General features: G+C 37.8%; 1 long non-coding RNA gene across 1 annotated transcript; it reads left to right on the forward strand.

The window, feature by feature from the left end:
* Positions 1 to 632: 632 nt before the first annotated feature.
* LOC124259446 lies at positions 633 to 20432 on the forward strand. Its single transcript, XR_006893836.1, has 3 exons — positions 633 to 706; positions 9800 to 9805; positions 20421 to 20432. It is a non-coding gene; the product is annotated as an uncharacterized LOC124259446 (long non-coding RNA).
* Positions 20433 to 21277: the final 845 nt, after the last annotated feature.

The raw sequence follows: 21277 nt of genomic DNA on the forward strand, positions 1-21277 counted from the left end.
ATGGGTTAAGTACATATAGTTTATTCGAATCGTGACCGTTTCCCATTATTTGGCGTGAGGAAAGTCGCTGATTGCTTCTGACAAGATCAGATTGTTGTTCTAAAGGATGTCCGTCAGTCAACATATATTAGCACTTAGTTTACTTGTGGTTTTTTGTTTTATGTTTTCTTCCTGTCATTGAAGTGCAGTCTGTTATTGAAATACGCAGATTAAGGCTAAGATAAGAAGACTAAGGCATTTTTACAGTATCACAACATTATCAGTGAGTTGCGTTAAACGCCAATTTGAACAGTAAGTAGTAGCATCACTTATGGGTTCTCATAGTCCAGGGTATGGTGCTGACAGATCCAGGCACATATGGCTGATATTGGATTCGATGTTTGCTTTAATGACATGCCAACGAGATGTACATATGCTGTCCGACGGATCTATATGCCAGACCTATCACATCAGTGTCTATTCTGTTTGCCTCGTGCTTTCGTAACTACCAAAATAGTACTGATGTGAGGTGTGATACAATAAATATGCAAACTTTGGGAATGTCGGGTGCTACCACTAGGGAAGGACGTGCTTTCCTGATGGCATCACCCATGTTCAGTGGCCCATTCATGTGAGTCAGAGTTTAGAAACCAGACACCAGAAATTGGCTTCATACATTGTACTCATGTTGAGAACCGAATCCGGGTCTTCGTCGTCACGAGCAAACGTAACAAATAGGCTACACCATCGTCCTAGTCCACTCGTGTAATCTTTTAAGCTATTTTGTCCCTAGCGACCAATATGTTCTGCTTCGGCGGATGATCAAGCCCTGTTATATCTTTTGGGTTCCCATAGTCATCTTTCTTTCTTGTTGCTTAACGCCGCAATTACAAATATTCTAGCTGTATGTCTGTCTGTTAATAATCGAGTCTTGACCAGTGGTCAACAGCATGAACATCAATCTACGCAACTGGGTAAGATGACGTGTCAACCAAGTCAGAGAGCCTGACCACCCACTGCCGTTAGTCGCCTAGGTTGCTGAAGACTAATTCTAATCCGAATCGTCATGGGTGGCATGGTTATCTATCAATGCAAGCAAGTACAATGTTCCCTAAAATTAGCTCCAGTTTATAAATGAAGCGCAGCTATAATTTCCCCTCTCCTTGTTGTAGTAAAATGTCTGATTACAAGCGTTTGGGTATGGGGTGATCAAGTTGATAAGGTATTTATCCAACGTTTGGGTATGAGTGTGCCACAAAAAGTCAGGGTACGGATTGTCAAGTTCCATGCAATTCAGTGTTTGTGTTCCTTTTACAGCAGTTCACTGTATATAAAGTTTAAGTTAGGCCATTTCATGTGGTCATTTATATTTCTTAATAACCAGTTTAAACTGTAAACATCACATGGTTACATTGCTTTGCCTTCTCGTATTTTGTTTGAGATTATTGGCCCGGGACATTTGAATCTAAATCAATGAAAAAATTGAAAAACCATTAGCGTTTCTAAAAAGTTTATTTCAGCTAGAACCGTGCGGAACAAGCCATTTTAACCACTACACTTTTAACATATGCAGACTACATTTTTTTCAATCTAACAAGGGTTGAACTGGAAACTAAAATATGTGTAAAATATCTGTTTGTTTTGAAAGAGCATTTCAGTTAATTATAAAAGATAAATATTTGATACCATGTGATATTTGTTGCAAAATTGCTTCCTTTAAACACAATTTAATGCAGAGATTAGCCGCATAAATTTATAAATATGACTTCGTAAAATGTTGACAGCAACGGATTGACCTTGCATGAGTTTTACGCCATTCTTAGCAATAATCCAGCAACATCACAGCGGGGGACACCAAAAATAGGCTTCCCACATTGCACCCAGGTGGTGAATCGAACCAGGACCTTCGGCGTTACGAGCGAATGGTTTGACCACTGGAGTACCTCGCCGCCCCTTCTATTAATTTGAAGAATAGGAGCGACAAACCCTTTCCACATTCACAAGGAATCTCGGCTAAAGCAAATCGGTTGCACAATTGTTCCTACATCTATAAAAAGAATTGCAGGCTCCTAAGTGACTATTTCACAAAGAGAATTGAAGCCAGTGAGCTACAAATTGCCGACTTGAAAATTTACTACAAATCTATTGTACTAATACTGACACTAATAACAATTATTTGACTTAAAATAAAGTGACAGAACAGGTAACTTATCTTCTACATGTAGGTTTTCAGTTGTCACAAAACTCAGCGAATGTAATCAGCTGTTGAAAATAAACCGGGTTCATACTTAAAAACTAAGCTGCCGCCATATTGGCTACACTAGTCACGTGATGAGCCGAGGCATACGCTAAGGGGCTTTTCGAGGAGTGACCATTCCCAGTTATATAGTCTCCCTGTTTGCACAGAAGTGCCACGCCCTTACCATTTCTTTTTTTCCCGCGCCATTATTTCTTGGACTATACTGACGAGTACCGAGTGGATCGAAATGTGTTTCAATTGGATATAATAGGATTATATTGCCCTCGGGTAAGTCAAACCCTAAATAAGAATCGGAAAGGGTCCCTTACCCTACCCCCTTTCCCAACCGTAACCCTAAGGATCGGAAAGGGTGTCATACCCTAACCCTAAACCCTAACCCTAAGACTGGGAATGGGTGCTAACCCTAAACCCTAAGGATTGTACAGTTTCCTAACCCTAACCCTAAGGGGCACCCATGAAGGGCCACCTCCTCGTGGTGGGTGCTGGGTAACGCTAAGCGCCCTTCGACCCCCCGTTGTGGACCCGGGGGGATATTTGGTCCACCAACCCGTTTGCCGTGGGTTGCGCCCCTGTGTCGGTGGAGGACGGGATTCTGGTGGTTGAGGGCACTGGTTCCAGGAACAGCGTTCCTTTGCCAAACACACCACTTCGCCCCTTACTTCACCTAGACGGGTGGTTGAATTGGCCCGGTTCAACCAATCGGCTGGTCATGCCAAGCCCTGAGTATTATTGTATTTCACAAAATACTTCAACTTTTTAACTTGTTTTGATAAAAGTCTTGGCTAAATTATCTATCAATTGAATTTCAAGTGCATCTTCATCAATTTTGTAATTTGCCTAGAGTCATATACCCAGAAGGCGGTGGCTCATGGGCCAATCTGGTAGATTAATTAATTCTTTAATTCTTCTGCTGGCGTATATCATCCGGGTATCCCTGGTGCTGCAAGTCGGAGATCCACTTGTTATTAGCACTGTCTTTATGACACTCCGTGGCGGGTGGGGAGCTCGGATGATGAACCATTATATAAACAACCATGGAGTACCAAACCCCTCAAAAAACCAAACGTCCACTGGACAACGACGATGAACGACCTTCAAAATCTACTGATTACTGGCCACGTTTCCTGGTGCTGGAAAGTCCTGATAAAACGCCCCTGAAATTAAACCCATTTGCTGTATCAAAGGGTATACATGGCATTGCGGGAGACGTCAAAAACATTAAACGTTTACGTTCAGGTGCATTGCTAATTGAATGTAGCAAAAGGCACCAAGCATCAAACCTAATGTCTATTGAATCATTTGTGGGTGTCCCTGTCTCAGTGTCAGCACACAGAACACTGAATACCAGCAAAGGCATAATCAGAGACAGGGAACGCTTGTTGACTGACATGACGGAACTGGATATTGTGTCGGAAATGAAGGACCAAGGAGTTACTTATGTCAAAAGGTTCACTACCCGCAAAAACAATGAGACTATTCAAACTAACACCTATCTGTTTTCATTCTCAACCCCGAATCCCCCACAGTCAATAAAGGCAGGATATTGTAACATTGCAGTAGATATCTATATTCCAAATCCGTTAAGGTGTTATAGATGCCAAAAATATGGTCATGGCGCAAACACTTGCACAAAGCCAGTAACATGTGGACATTGTAGCGAGACGACTCATGTCATGGAAGACTGCGACAGTGTCATTAAAAAGTGCACAAACTGTTCAGGTAGCCATTCTTCTTTTTCAAAAGACTGAAAAATGTGGAAAAAACAAATGGACATTAACAGAATTAAATTCACACAAAACATTAGCTTTGCTGATGCAAACAAGTTGGTTGAATCTACATTGCCAAACGATACGTATGCATCTGTCACTAAGACACCCTCTGAAGGCCACAGGTAAATACATCGCCAGTATCCACATCCTCTGTAACCTGCCAAACAGATTTGACTTGGGTCAAAACGAACAAGCCAGAAATTGTCACACCCGTGCGTTCTACGCATACTTCGAATCATGTATGTCTACACAAACTGCGGAACCACTTCCTCGCACGCCCCAAACACACTCAGAAGCAAATTATGATCGTGATACGTCTTCTCAGGCGTCTCAAATGTCTCAGTCTAGCAGTAACGTTCCACCAATCGTCAAAAGCAAAGGCAACCGAAGCAAGATTCTTTGAAAAAACAAAGTGGCAGAGCCCCAAAAGGTTCCGATGATAAAGTCAAATTGTATAACAAATACGGATCACTTGAGGACATGGACGTGTCCGAAAACGTCCATTCTAGGGCACATAGCTTGTCGCCCTCGAAAACGGTGCGGGGGTAGATCCCCAATTAATCCCCCTAAAAGATAGGTCTATCTACCAATATCATGCAGTGGAACTGTAGAGGACTCCGGACAAATTTTAATGAAATACAGCTATTAATCCAGGATTTAACACCATCAGCGTTCTGTCTGCAAGAGACGTATCTGAAACAGACAGATAATTTTAACTTACGTCAGTTTGAAGCCTATAATTATTTTTCCCCTCCAGGTGATAGAGCCACTGGAGGTTCTACTATCCTTATACGACAGAATGTTATTCACAGCCCTGTTACTCTTAATACTACTCTCCAAGCTGTTGCAGTGCGACTTACTCTGGGTGTAGCATTTACGTTATGCTCTCTGTATATTCCGCCTTCATCGAACCTTCAGCTGACTGATCTTCAATCACTCTATGATCAACTCCCAAAGCCATGTGTTATTATGGGTGACCTAAACGGTCACAACCCACTCTGGGGCAGTACTAACACTAATACTAAAGGCAAAATAATTGAAGATTTCATTTCCAATAATGACCTGTGCATATTTAATGATGATTCAAGCACCTATCTGCATCCTGCAACTGGCACTTATTCTTCTCTAGATTTGTCTCTTGCAGATTCTACCCCCTGAATGAATTTGATTGGTCTGTTCATAATGACCTTTGTGGAAGTGACCACTTCCCAACTATACTTTCAGAAATAACTCCATCTGATTCTCCATCGTATACAAGATGGAACTTTTCGAAGGCGAACTGGTCTTTATATCAAACTTTATGTAAATCTAAATTGCGACCTGAATGTTTCAGTGATATAACTGATCCCATTCAGATTTTTGCTGACGTTTTAAATGAAATAGCTGACGAGTGTATACCGAAATCCTCTACAACTCCATATGTACGGAAACCATGGTTTAATACAGACTGTAGACAAGCCAGAAAAGCGAGGAAGAAGGCAGAACATTATTTCCGCCACCATCCAACTGTCCATAATTTAAATAAATTCAAAATACTCAATGCAAAGGCACGTCGTACCTTCAAACAAAACAAACGACAATCTTGGAGGAAATATGTCTCCAATATTAATTCACGCACGCCAATGTCTAAGGTGTGGAACATGGTTCAGAGAATAAAAGGCAAAGGCTCCAAATCTGCTGTTCATCATCTTAAAGATGGTGACAATTTAATAACTGACAAATGCAACATTGCAAATAAAATTGGCGAAACTCTTGCCAAAAATTCTTCATCGGCAAATTATGTCCCTGAGTTTCAGAGATATCAGAAACAACAGGAAAAGACGAAACTTAATTTTGACTCGCATAACGGTGAAGATTATAATGAACTGTTTTCATTACATGAGCTACATACTGCTCTTGAGCAAGCTCGTGACACTGCAGCGGGTGATGACAATATACATTACCAGCTACTGAAACACTTACCGGAACCGTGTCTGATGACACTTTTAGATATCTTTGACAAAATATCGACGTCTGGAGAATTTCCTCCTTCATGGCGTAATGCCATTGTAGTCCCAATACCAAAACCTGGCAAGGATCATACCGATCCGTCTAATTACAGACCGATCTCTCTAACTAGCTGTGTTTGTAAAACCATGGAACGTATGGTGAATAATAGATTAACTTGGTATCTTGAAACCAATAACCTTATAAGCAATATTCAATGTGGTTTCAGGAAAAATCGTAGTACCATTGATCATTTGGTACGTTTAGAATCCTTTGTTAAGAATGCTATAGTAAATAAACAACATGCTGTCTCAATTTTCTTTGATCTTGAGAAAGCTTATGATACGACCTGGAAGCATGGCATTTTGAAGGATTTACATGACATTGGTTTGAGAGGCCGTTTGCCTCTTTTTTATATCACGGTTTTTAAAAGACAGACAATTTCAAGTCCGAATGGGTTCAACCCTGTCTGACCATTACAATCAGGATCAGGGTGTCCCTCAAGGCAGTATTTTGTCTGTCACTTTATTTAGTATCAAGATCAACAGTTTATCCAAGGTTTTAAACGATTCAATCGATGGATCGCTTTTTGTGGATGATTTTAATATTTCTTGTCGTGGTAAAAATATGCATACTATTGAACGGCAATTGCAGTTGTGTTTAAATAAAATAAATAAATGGTGTCTTCAAAACGGCTTTAAATTTTCCAAGTCCAAAACTAATTGTCTACACTTTTGTAGAAAATATAAGCCGCATAAAGACCCAGAACTATCTTTAAATGGCACTCCCATCAAAGTTGTGAAGGAGGCCAAGTTCTTGGGTCTAATCTTTGACTCCCATTTAACCTTTTTGCCGCATATTAAATCCCTTAAAGCTAAATGCCTGAAGGCCCTTGATTTGTTGAAAGTTGTTTCCAACTCAAAGTAGGGAGGAGATCAAGCTACCCTCCTCCACCTATATCGCTCATTGGTCCGCTCGAAACTTGATTATGGCTCCATCGTATATGGTGGAGCCTGCAAAAGCAACCTAAAACTACTGGATTCTGTCCATCACCAAGGCCTAAGACTTTGTCTTGGGTCTTTTAGAACCTCTCCTGTTGACAGTCTTTACGTCGAGGCAGATGAACCTTCTCTTAACCAACGCCGTATAAAATTATCTTTACAATATATTACGAAATTATATTCTAACGAGACTAATCCTGCATTTCACTGTGTCTTTAATCCTCTTTATGAGGATTTGTATAACAAAAAAACTTCTCTTGTTCCGCCTCTTGGGCTCAGAATTAAGCCATTTATTGCTGCTGCCGGCATTGAGCTGGAAAATATAGCTCCTTCCCGTCTTCTTTCTTCTCCTCCTTGGCAATTGGTTAGGCCACAAGTTGACCTAACATTAACAGCATTTAAAAAAGCAGAAACTAATGAATTACAATATAAACAAGAATATAATCAATTAAAAAGTAAATATAATACATATAAATCCTTATTTACAGATGGATCCAAGGATGGTGGCGCGGTGGCATGTGCTACTGTCATTGGATCCAGAACCATCTCTTCTCGTTTACCAGATAACAGCTCTATTTTTACAGCAGAAGCAAACGCCATATTAACAGCCTTAAAATATATTAAAAAACACCCTAAATATCAACAATATATCATCTTTTCTGACTCACTTTCTTGCCTTCAGGCTATTAAAAATATTTCTTGTAAACATCCACTTTTATTAGAAATTATTGAATTGTATAATGAGCTTGCAACTGGCCAATGCGACATCGTCTTTTGTTGGTTACCCAGCCACGTTGGCATTTCTGGGAATACAATGGCCGATCTTGCTGCTAAGGCAGCACTCAACAAATCTGTGACACCACTTCATATTCCTTACTCTGATTACAAAGCAAGCATTAGAGCATACATCCGCGATCTAATGCAGAAGAAGTGGGACACCCAAGTAGGTATTAATAAATTACATGCAATAAACCCCTACATTGGTTACACCTACTTGGGTTGTCAGTCCAGATTTGAAGAGGTCATTATGCGGCGATGTCGCATTGGCCATACTAGATATACCCATGAATATTTGCTTAAAGGCGAAGATCCTCCGTTTTGCATCCCTTGTGATGGAAGAATCACAGTCAAGCATGTCTTGTTTGACTGCATTGAATATTCCATCACAAGGGATATCTATTTCAAATCCAAAACTCTGAAGGATCTTTTTAATAATGTCAGTTCTCATTTAATTATTGCATTTAAAAAAAAATTAGATTTGTTGAGTGATTTGTAAATATATATATATTCTATTATTGGTAGTTTAGATTAGCAACTGAGATTGTTAGTGGCTGTATCCTCAAAGGGGGTTGAAGTATTGTAAAATTATTGTCCTCCTGAGAGGGTACGTAAGTCCCAAAACATTTAGTCAATCTAAGTGTACCTGCTTTTTAATCGTAGAATAAGTGTGTTTTTAATTTATGGCTAGATTTCTCTTCTGTCGCCAATGGCTGAAGGGATGGTGTAAATCCAGCTAGGGTCCATGCAGGTAGCAAAGGCACTGTAAGTCCCCATGGTCCCTAGTATGGTGATCTACCTTCTGGTGTTGGCGATCTATAGCCCATTTTTACATTGTATTGTCTTCTTTAATTGGAATGTTTTAGCTTTGTTCGCTAGTTTTATATTGATATCTGTGATATCTAGTATTTTTACTGTCCTTCGTTGACAGGGTTTTATATATTATATGTCTGTATTACAAAGTTAGAACTAGTTTTAGTCACGATATGGCTGAAATATTGCCGATGTGACTTTAAATCTTAACTCACTCACTCACTCACTAACCCTAAGGATCGTAAAGGGTGTCTAACCCTAACGCCTAACCCTACGGATAGTATAGGGGGACATACCCTAACCCTAAGGATCGTAAAGGGTTGTTTGACTCGATAGATGCAAGTGAAGGGAGACGGTGCATTTACCGTGATATAGCAAGACATCACTGGAGACAGTGCGGTAACTACCCCGCAGTGAGCAGCGAGGTCTGTGCCCGATAAAGTGCATTTTAGCCGAAATCACAAACTGACTGCTTTGCATATATATGTGGACTTATTGATATCCATTAGGCTTCAACAAAAATATTGAATACTGCCTTTGACAAACCTTTGTTATCAGAATCAATAGGGCCCTTAGCGAAGGCTAAAATGTATTTTCCCGTATTTCTAAGAAAAGTAAAACATTTTAAGTGTAGAATTTATATATACAGACGTATATTTGATCGTCAGTCTACAAAATATATTCTTATATTCTCAAAAGGCGGTGGGTGTGTAACCATTTCCCTATTCATATGAACCGAAGCTGTGTTTAGTCAATCCTCCAAAATCACGTGGTGGTGTTCAAAAATCAATGTCGTCGTGACAACGAGAACATACATATACATACATACATTTCTACCAACTCTACAGATAATTTGAAGGCATTTAATATTTTCGTCGTGTACGCGATAGTTCATTCAAATTGTTTGGCAACGCTGTTGAGCACTACACAGGAACATGCTGTCTTTCATCGCTGGAATTTATTGTGGTCTTTGCTGTGTTGAAGGAAGCGGCATGGAAGCCTCCTTACATCAACATATTTTCAACAACTATAGCAAAGATGTTCTGCCTGGCAGAGTAAATGAAGCTGTAAATGTATCTGTGGACGTGTGGTTATCCTACCTTCTTGGTTTGGATGAGAAGAATCAGATGCTGTCAATAGGGATGTACTTCATTGTTAAGTGGGTGGATGAGGCCCTATCGTGGAATGAAACCGAATTCTCGGGTATTCATGAGACTTTCGTTCCAGATAAACAGATATGGATTCCTCAAATCGCCATGCCATCTGCAATAAGAGAAAACAGATACCTGACCACACAGAATTCCCTTGTTAACATTCAATCCAACGGGTCCATAACATGGGTGCCTGACTTTACAGGAACCACGCGGTGTCCAATAGACACAACAAGATTCCCATTGGACAGCCAAAGATGTTTAATTAACATTACGATATGGATACATGCCAGGGACCATACGCATATTGCTGAGTCCAAAGTTCAGTTTAGATCCACGATAAGAGAAAATGGACAATGGGAGATAACTTCCGTTGGAGGTAACCTGGTAACCCACTTGGGTCGACAGAACTATATTGCCATCACTCTGGACATGCGCCGACGACGGGAGTATTACTTGGTCAGCATCGTATTACCTACAGTTGTAACTTCCTGTATGAACCCGTTTGTGTTCCTGTTGCCGGTTGAGAGTGGCGAGAAGGTGGGATTGGCCACGACCCTGATGCTTTTCTACTACGTCATGCTGAGTCACATCTTTGGTATCATCCCGGCTAATTCCCTCACTATGCCCGTATTTGGGATTTTCATTGGAGGACAGCTCATATTGTCAGGCCTATCAATTGTCGGTACGGTAGTTCTTTTAAACCTCAGCCGAAACAACCGAGATGTGACCGAGGACCCAAGGACTGAAAGGAAACCGGATTGTGGCAAACCACGAAGTAACTGCTTGTGGAAACGAATTGAAACCATTTTGTTTTGGACATTTGCAATAACTGGAACTGTGATATGTGGAACAGTCTTAATTCTAATGCAACCATAGTGAAAACGTACAACGATAATGGACAGTGGGGTTTATTATCTGTAGCCATTGCTCTGTATTGATGTTTATTTAGAGGTTCAACCTTATTAATAAGGTGTAGAAAAATGACACTGTATCGTGTGAGTGACTCCGAGATAATGGACGATACTTCGGTGTTCAATATGTGTTGGCTTCAGATTTGCAGCATTGTTCCGTGGTTTTGGTTTCCTCATTGTAAGGTAATGGTGAATATGTAGCATATTAGTTTGTATTTTAAATACCTATACAATATAAGTAGGCTTTATTCTGTGTGATTTTTCCATCACAAGGGACAAGTATTTCAATGTAAACACTGTTAAGGATCCTTTTTAGTACTGTTAATTTTCACTTAAAGGTCACATGCAACCAAAAAATCAAACATAATTAAAACACAATTATCACTTATTCGTGACATATAATATACATTGCTGGTTATGAAAAAACATATAAACAAAATTATAAGCGTACAATCGCAAATCAAAGTGCAATATTGTGTACTTAGGTTTACTTCCCAAGAAACGAAGCAGCCGGGATACCGAACCCAGTCAGAGCGGGTGGGCGTGCACTCAAGTGTAACGGCTGGTTCATTTGCAGATGCCCTCACGGCTCATTGTGTGTGTATATGTAGAGATGTTGGGTTTTGTAAATACATGCTCATTTTTTGTGTATAACATTTTGCAATCAACAGACATCATAACATGTCAAGTGTTCAACTATCACACCTGCCTGTCTGTGTAATTACATAATGTGACAGAGACCGAACTCGGGCCATAAATCAATGCATTTTGTTTATGGTGTATAGCCTGATTGGTGTTAAGTTTAAATTGCATGTGGTCAGTGATAGCAGCTGTGTATTAAATATTGTCATTAGCAGACAGGCAGGCAGACACACAGGTGTCAATAAAACAAGACATTGAGTTTTGTCTGTGACAACGACATATCTATATCACAGTTAGAAATTCTGTCAACGCTAAATAATTACATTGCTTTTAAGTATCGAACTGAGAAAGTGACTCGGTAAGAAGAACGGATGGTGAAATTATATAAACAGTTAATTTACTGTCATAACATATAAAAAGCTCGCGCCTGTGAGATATCAACGAAACATTAGAAAAATAGCTCACACCAAAGCCTTCACCGAGTATTCACCGGACAACCCGCTTCCAAGCTGCGCGAACTTATTTCACTGCGCACGTGCTATGAGCGCAGCCCAGCTGTTGAAACCCGTTTTCCCCAGAAAAGTCGGGGGGAAAATTAGTGAAACGTTTGAACTCCGATTTCGCGCGGTTTTTTTCATCGCGTTATTTTTCAACTTTATAAGTTGAATTTGCATTTTTGACGATTTGTTTTGGTAAGTCCATACCGAAAGGTATCAGAATCTGCAAAGTTGTGTTTTACGTTGCATGTGACCTTTAATTATTGAATTTTTAAAATAGATATAATTATTAGATAAATTTTGAATAGTTTGTAAATAGATAATCATTTTAATATTGATAGTTAAGATTAGTAACTGAGATTGTTAGTGGCCGTACCCTCAAAGGGGGTTGAAGTATTGTAAAATTATTGTACTCCTGAGAGGGTACGTAAGTCTCAAAACTTTCAAAGGTAAATTTAAATTTTTAAATGTAGAATGTTTTGTTCTCTTAAATTTCGGCAAAATTTTCCTACAATCGCCAGCGGCTGAAGGGGATGGTGTATATCCAGCTCGGGTCCATGCAGGTAGCAAAGGTACGGTACTGTAAGTCCCCATGGTCCCTAGTATGGTGATCAACCTTCATTTGTTGGCGATCTACAGCCTGGTTTTATATTGTGTTGTTCTCTGTAGTTAAAATGTTTCAGATTTAATTACTGGTTTTACGTTTCTGGCTGTGATAATCTAGTTATTTTACTGTCCTTCGTCGACAGGTTTTTGTAATTTAATTTCATTTATGATCACTTTATAACTTTTGAGTCACGATATGGATGAAATATTGCCGATGTGACTGTAAATCTAAACCCACTGACTCACTTTCTTCTGTGGAACAATATCAAGAATCGGCGTCTGTTATCTTTGAGATTTGTATTTGTACCATAGTTGTGTGGTTTAGGTATGTTGGTTGTGATGGTGTGTGTTAGCACTAAGTATTTTCATGGAGTAACGAACTGTAACGTCACATTGCATGTTCTATAAATACAACCACAACAACAGCACGTGATATCCATCAGCTGCGTACTTCTGTCGTATGTCTGTGATTTAGGTTATTTGAAGGTATAACGCTGGCATGTATGCTACCATAGTTTGCGTCTGTTGTAACACTTGTAAACTATGTGTGATCTTTGTTGATATTCTTGACATATTATATGTGCAATAACCAATATATTTATTAATCTCTCCCTGGGAATAAATCAAATACATTTTAGAACAAGTTAAATGTGCTGGTACGTGGATTTGTCAGATTTTTTTGTCAGAGACGGTTACTGATGCCATATGTGACATTATTTGATACGTCATTTATGCTAACTTTGGCATAAACTTTGAAATCAATCTTAGTGATTTATTAATTCGTGATCCCATTTGGTTGGAAGCTGGTACATATCTGAATAACTGAAAATGGCGATTGTTGTCAGGAATTTAGAAGTCATGACTACATGACCTTCAGGTGTCATTAGCATTATAATGTGCATTTGCAGCAACAGGAATTCACAGCATAAGGTGCTAACTTAATTATCTGCATCTCTGCATCTCCGATAAGGGAACATTCTGTATTGACATGATGAAGCAAGCCTGGGTCTGGTTTGGCCATAGGTTCAAATCAATATCAAGAACAATGCTTACGAGTCGATAATGTGGACCCTAAATTTTTGTAGACCAGCTGTTCAGCAAACGTTTTAGTCACATGGCTTCTTTCAGTGACACAAGGATTGCCGTGTATTTTGTTTGTGGAGTCCCAGTCGTCCCTCAACAAATCAAAGTGAAAAGTAGTCCTTTCCAGTTGACATGGTTGCCTCATCGTCTTTGAAATGTGTGAATCAAACTCAATACATTGACGTTTACTGTTCGTTGCCAACAACATCCAGTCCTTAGGCAAAGTGGTATTTGTTAGCGCTTCATTCGCAGCCAACCTATAAAATAGGTACTTATTGCAGTTAATCATGACGCAGTGCATGTTCATGTTTCTAAATGTCAATGCCAATCCCCAGTGTGGAGTAAGTTATATAAATATTTGAGTATGAAGCAGAATGACTAGTCAAATCTTTTCTGCCACGTGAGCATTCCCATTACTGTTTGGGAGAGCTTGATATGTGGGTGTGGGTGTGGGTGTGGGTGTGCATGTGGGTGTGGGTGACCCAGATAGGGATTAGTGGGATTGTTATTGCGGTATCTAACTGAGTACATTGTCATTTCGAAGTGAGTACTCGTTATTTCATTATTTATTGATGAAGGACAATTTATGTAATTTTGAACATTCTCACTCTTTTATCTCACATTGGAAGTAGAAAACATGAGTATTGTAATGTTGTGTCACTATGAGTATTTGTTCGATTCCCCACACGGCTACAATGTTTGAAGCCCATTTCTAGTGTGAACCCGCTGGGATATTGCTGAAAGTGGATTAAAACCATACTCACTCACTCACTCACTCAAAGCAAAAGATACCCACACTGAAATTGGTCGCATGACAAAATAGTTGAAACATAAACATATAACTAAAACTGTAAGCAGAAGGAGAGACTGATGACTGATGGTACGGTTTGCATAGAGCTTGAGTTTATGTCACAAATCCTTCTCACACACTGCTGCGGTCTTGTGTAACTCTTTACCCTTTGACCTGAAGCTCGCACCAACTCTGGACTCCTTTAAAAGCCATCTCAGAACGCACCTTTTCATTCAATTCTATGACTCATAAACAGCTCACTCTTACTGTACATATAGTTTTAACTGTAGCGCCATGAGCATGCTTACGAGCGTGGATTTGTGCGCACTATAAATAGGCACTATTATTATTATTATTAATGCTGATGATTTGGTGGAGGAAAGCCTGAATTGAAGCCAAACGTTGTAGCACCACCCTGCAGCCCACTACCAATGTGTTAAGGCCATTTCTGGTGTTCCCCGCCGTGGTATTGCTGGAATATTGCAAAACGCCTCGTAAAACCATGCTCACTCACTTACTGCAAAACAACATCACGCCAAATCAAACAAACATATGGCAATGGAATGCGTACATTTTGCATAGGCAGTGGGATTAGTTGTTGTCTTCGGTCATTTCGCTGTGTTGCAATATGTGTTGAAAATGGATTTTCCTCTATGACGTCAAATGACTACACAAGTTCATACGCTTATAAAGATAAGGGGGAATCACTCCGCTATGCTTAACAATTAGTCATTCTAACTCAGAACACTTTGAGAGAATTTGCTGTGGATAAGGACACTAAATTTCCGTGATGTTTTGTTCACGGTGTTATCGAAAACAATGATCGTGAAAACAGTTGTGACAAACGCGCACCTGGCCAATGATTATACGTCATTGTTTTGTTTATAAAACAACATAAACAAATTAATTGAACAAGACAATTCCTTTAAGAATGTATGCATAAATAAATCATTGTTATCTATTTTGTCAGTTTTACTTAGGTTTAAAATACTAAATGTTGATAATGAAACTAGTTTCGTGAAACAGATCTGAACAATACGCAAATTATACATTAATACTAAAAGTGTAATCCGCAATACAGTGTGATTGTGTTTCCTCTTATTCAACCTACCTTCACCTCAAAGAAATTGCCAATATGTACAACAATGATGACGTATGGCATCACTACCGATGATCGATGTCTCATGATCTCATGAAATTGCGGCTTTGGGGTGCCCACGATTTTGCGGGGGTACCTTTGTCCATATGGTTTAAACATACTTTTATTCCGCCAAAGCAGAAACCTGAATAGGCCAACAAGCCTAGCGGCTTATATAAACGCCGCTCCAGTACACGGTTCCAATATAGCTGGATACATAATTGAAATAATCTGACAAGAAAAGAATAATACTGAGACAAAATTACACTCCGAAAAAATGATTGAATAATAAATATTTGGTTATGGCGTTGGTTATGCCTAGCAACGAAATGAGCTGCCGCAGAAAATCAAGTTATATAAATCTTGTCTTGCATTGAATATACATGTATATGCAGAGGTGATGATCACTGGAAGCGATTACTTTTAGAAATGGACTGGTGTAATGAGTTGAGAATGTCACTACATTGTATCTGTTGAGTTTTTCAATGCGCCGTTACCGTATAAGGTAGTTTTCACATCGTATCCTTGAATATAAAAATACACCGTTGTTCTTAAATTTTGATAGTTCCGACATAAAAAAAAGGTAGTGAATGATATCTTCGTTATAATGACCACATGAACACTTAGCTGTTTCTGATATATGTCGATTATATCTGTCTGCGTTAAGATCACGACAGCCGAACTTGAGGCGACAATGGATGATTTGACAAAATGTATGATGTAAGTAATCAGAAACATTCTGACTATCTGCATATGGTTATTTGTTTTTATTGCTTTCATTGAAAAAGCCAAACAAAGGCGATACTTGCCTATGTCCTTCTCCGTGATTTTGCGTCTGGCATGGCGTCACGCTGCACAGAACTTTCGTATGAATATATTAAATTACTGTATTGTATCCGTTTTTAATTTTCTAGTTCTTACTACGATACTCTTTCCGTGCATATTCTAAAACTATTGAGCTCATGCATGCTACGAGTGGACAAACTGATGTCTATAAAATTGAGAAAATGCTGCACAGTATAAAATCTGATTTTTGCTTTGTTTACATTTCTAGCAAGCGCCGTTTTATGAGCACAACGTTCAGTTTTCACAGCCAATATGTTTCGTTTTTGTCTAGACACTTGGTTTTAGTGACACAGACCATTTGTAGGTTGATTCTACAATGTATGAGGAATTAACCGATGCATTTGTCACAACAGAATACAGCTAGGGCCCATGCAGGAAGCAAATGTACTGAAGCAAAAGTCCCCATAGTCCCTAGCATGGTGATCTACCTTCAGTTGTTAGCAGTATGTAGCCTGTTTTTACTTTGTATTGCCATCTATAGTTAAACTGATTTAGAGTTAATTACTAGTTTTAAATTCGAATCTGTGATAATCTAGTTCATTTACTGTCCTTCGTTGACAGGCTTTTACAATTTACCATTAATTAATATGTGTAAAATTAATTGTTCTCGTCACGATATGGCTGAAATATTGCCGATGTGACGATAAATTTTAACTCACTCACTCACACACTCACTCACAACGGAATATGAAATATACGTGTCCTATGACCGGCCTTGGCGAAACTTGAATTTGTAAATACTATCCAATATGGCGGACAGCCTACTTTGGCGATCGTGTTCGTGTAATTTCCAAAACGTCCCAACCGATTCTAGGTTTATCGGCGACGTTTCAGAATTATTGAGATGCGATTCTTAACTGCGGTTGAAATGACTGTTTTTGTTCCGAGGTTTAACCGTAAAGATACCATGTTGACAGATGACCGAGAGTAACGCTTACGTGATTTGTCGGAATTGTGGGAAATATTTAGGGGAATCCCCGAGTTTAATGAAAATATTTACATTAGGACGTCATCAGATAATGATAAGCTAATAAGTGCTTGATACAACCGTTTTAAAAGATGCCATTAACTACTGATGCATTAAGGATTTAATGTGTCATTAGGGTTTAATGTTGACATTAGTTAATGAAGCAATGATACAACCGTTTTTAATGATGCCATTAACTAATTTAATGCATCATTAGGGTTTAATGTTGACATTAGTTAATGAAGCAATGATACAACCGTTTTTAATGATGCCATTAACTACTGATGCATTAAGGATTTAATGTGTCATTAGGGTTTAATGTTGACATTACTTGATGAAGCAATGATACAACCGTTTTTAATGATGCCATTAACTAATGATGCATTAAAGAGTTTAATGTGTCATTAGGGTTTAATGTTGACATTAGTTAATTAATGAAGCAATGATACAACCGTTTTTAATGATGCCATTAACTACTGATGCATTAAGGATTTAATGTGTCATTAGGGTTTAATGTTGACATTACTTGATGAAGCAATGATACAACCGTTTTTAATGATGCCATTAACTACTGATGCATTAAGGATTTAATGTGTCATTAGGGTTTAATGTTGACATTACTTGATGAAGCAATGATACAACCGTTTTTAATGATGCCATTAACTAATGATGCATTAAGGATTTAATGTGTCATTAGGGTTTAATGTTGACATTAGTTAATGAAGCAATGATAGAACCGTTTTTAATGATGCCATTAACTAATTTAATGCATCATTAGGGTTTAATGTTGACATTAGTTAATGAAGCAATGATACAACCGTTTTTAATGATGCCATTAACTAATGATGCATCATTAGGGGTTTAATGTTTAGTTAATGCAATGATCACCGTTTTTATGATGCCATTAACTACTGATGCATTAAGGATTTAATGTGTCATTACGGTTTAATGTTGACAGCTTGATGAAGCAATGATACAACCGTTTTTAATGATTTTAATGATGCCATTAACTGACATTAGTTGATGAAGCATACAAGGATTTAATGTGTCATTAGGATTTAATTTAATGTTGACATTAGTTAATGAAGCAATGATAGAACCGTTTTTAATGATGCCATTAACTAATTTAATGCATCATTAGGGTTTAATGTTGACATTAGTTAATGAAGCAATGATACAACCGTTTTTAATGATGCCATTAACTAATTTAATGCATCATTAGGGTTTAATGTTGACATTAGTTAATGAAGCAATGATACAACCGTTTTTAATGATGCCATTAACTACTGATGCATTAAGGATTTAATGTGTCATTAGGGTTTAATGTTGACATTAGTTGATGAAGCAATGATACAACCGTTTTTAATGATGCCATTAACTAATTTAATGCATCATTAGGGTTTAATGTTGACATTAGTTAATGAAGCAATGATACAACCGTTTTTAATGATGCCATTAACTACTGATGCATTAAGGATTTAATGTGTCATTAGGGTGTGACATTAGTTAATGAAGCAATGATACAAGGGTTTAATGCATCATTAGGGTTTAATGTTGACATTAGTTAATGAAGCAATGATACAACCGTTTTTAATGATGCCATTAACTAATTTAATGCATCATTAGGGTTTAATGTTGACATTAGTTAATGAAGCAATGATACAACCGTTTTTAATGATGCCATTAACTACTGATGCATTAAGGATTTAATGTGTCATTAGGGTTTAATGTTGACATTAGTTGATGAAGCAATGATACAACCGTTTTTAATGATGCCATTAACTAATTTAATGCATCATGACATTAGTTAATGAAGCAATGGTTTTAATGAATAACTACTGATGCATGATTAGGGTTTAATGTTGATACATAGTTAATGAAGCAATGATACAGTTTTTTAATGAAGCAATGATACAACCGTTTTAATGAAGCAATGCCAACCGTTTTTAACTACTGATGCCATTAACTAATTTAATGTGTCATTAGGGTTTAATGTTGACATTAGTTAATGAAGCAATGATACAACCGTTTTTAATGATGCCATTAACTACTGATGCATTAAGGATTTAATGTGTCATTAGGGTTTAATGTTGACATTAGTTAATGAAGCAATGATACAACCGTTTTTAATGATGCCATTAACTAATTTAATGCATCATTAGGGTTTAATGTTGACATTAGTTAATGAAGCAATGATACAACCGTTTTTAATGATGCCATTAACTAATTTAATGCATCATTAGGGTTTAATGTTGACATTAGTTAATGAAGCAATGATACAAACTGTTTTAATGATGCCATTAACTACTGATGCATTAAGATTTAATGTGTCATTAGGGTTTAATGTTGACATTAGATTAATGAAGCAATGATAGAACCATTTTTAATGATGCATTAACTAATTTAATGTGTCATTAGGGTTTAATGTTGACATTAGTTAATGAAGCAATGATACAACCGTTTTGAATGATGCCATTAACTACTGACTAAGGATTTAATGTGTCATTAGGGTTTAATGTTGACATTAGTTAATAATGTGTCATGAGGGTTTAATGTTGACATTAGTTAATGAAGCAATGATACAACCGTTTTTAATGATGCCATTAACTAATTTAATGCATCATTAGGGTTTAATGTTGACATTAGTTAATGAAGCAATGATACAACCGTTTTTAATGATGCCATTAACTACTGATGCATTAAGGATTTAATGTGTCATTAGGGTTTAATGTTGACATTAGTTAATGAAGCAATGATAGAACCGTTTTTAATGACGCCATTAACTAATTTAATGCATCATTAGGGTTTAATGTTGACATTAGTTAATGAAGCAATGATACAACCGTTTTTAATGATGCCATTAACTACTGATGCATTAAGGATTTAATGTGTCATTAGGGTTTAATGTTGACATTAGTTAATGAAGCAATGATACAACCGTTTTTAATGATGCCATTAACTAATGATGCATTAAGGATTTAATGTGTCATTAGGGTTTAATGTTGACATTAGTAAATGAAGCAATGATACAACCGTTTTTAATGATGCCATTAACTAATTTATGCATCATTAGGGTTTAATGTTGACATTAGTTAATGAAGCAATGATACAACCGTTTTTAATGATGCCATTAACTACTGATGCATTAAGGATTTAATGTGTCATTAGGGTTTAATGTTGACATTAGTTAATGAAGCAAAGATACAACCGGATCCAGGTTACCTATATTTTAGAGAGTATATGTTGCGAACGTTGGCGTTTCATATTTGCATCTTTATCCGTATATTGGACATTGAACCTTATCCGTTGGCATTATTCTGCTACCAATTACAAACTTAACATGAAGTAAATGTATTCTGTTCATACCACTTAATTCACGTTATACCGAACTTACTTAAAGGTGCATATAGATAACGTTGAGTGGATTACCATTGAATATGGGAATATTGCGGGAATATTGCTAAAAGCGGCATAAAACTAAACTCACTCTCTCATTTAAGCACAGATTCAATCTATTGCAGTCAACATCTTAAGAAGTCACATTTATAAATCTATGCGGCTAATCTCTGCAGTAACCTGTGTTTAACGAAAGCAATTCTTCAACAAATATGACATAGTATCAAATATATATCTTTTATAACTAACTGAAATACTCTTTAAATGCAGAAGATTGTCCTTGGAAAACTTAAACTTCCAGTTCATATCAGTGTAGTTTTCAAATATTTTAGTTCCCAGTTCAAAATTGCCTCTGGTCACCCACCAGACAATGGGTACCCGGTGGGTCATGTGACTGTTAATCTTCCAGCTTAGGTTATCCGGGCTAATAATAACCACTGGTAAAGATTATTTACAGGCAGACATATAGCTGGAATATTGTTTAGTGCGGCTTTAAACAATAAAAGCAATTGTCAATATAAAGAAATAACTACGCTTGATCACCCGCCGAAGCAGAAGACATTGGTCGTGTGTGGACCGGACGGTCGGATAGCCTAGTGGTTAAAGCGTTCGCTCGTCACGACGAAGACCTGTGTTCAGTTCTCACCATTGGTACAATGTTT

The sequence above is a fragment of the Haliotis rubra genome, unplaced genomic scaffold, assembly GCF_003918875.1.
Source record: "Haliotis rubra isolate DU_JTF1 unplaced genomic scaffold, ASM391887v1 Scf720, whole genome shotgun sequence".
Taxonomy (NCBI): domain Eukaryota; kingdom Metazoa; phylum Mollusca; class Gastropoda; order Lepetellida; family Haliotidae; genus Haliotis; species Haliotis rubra.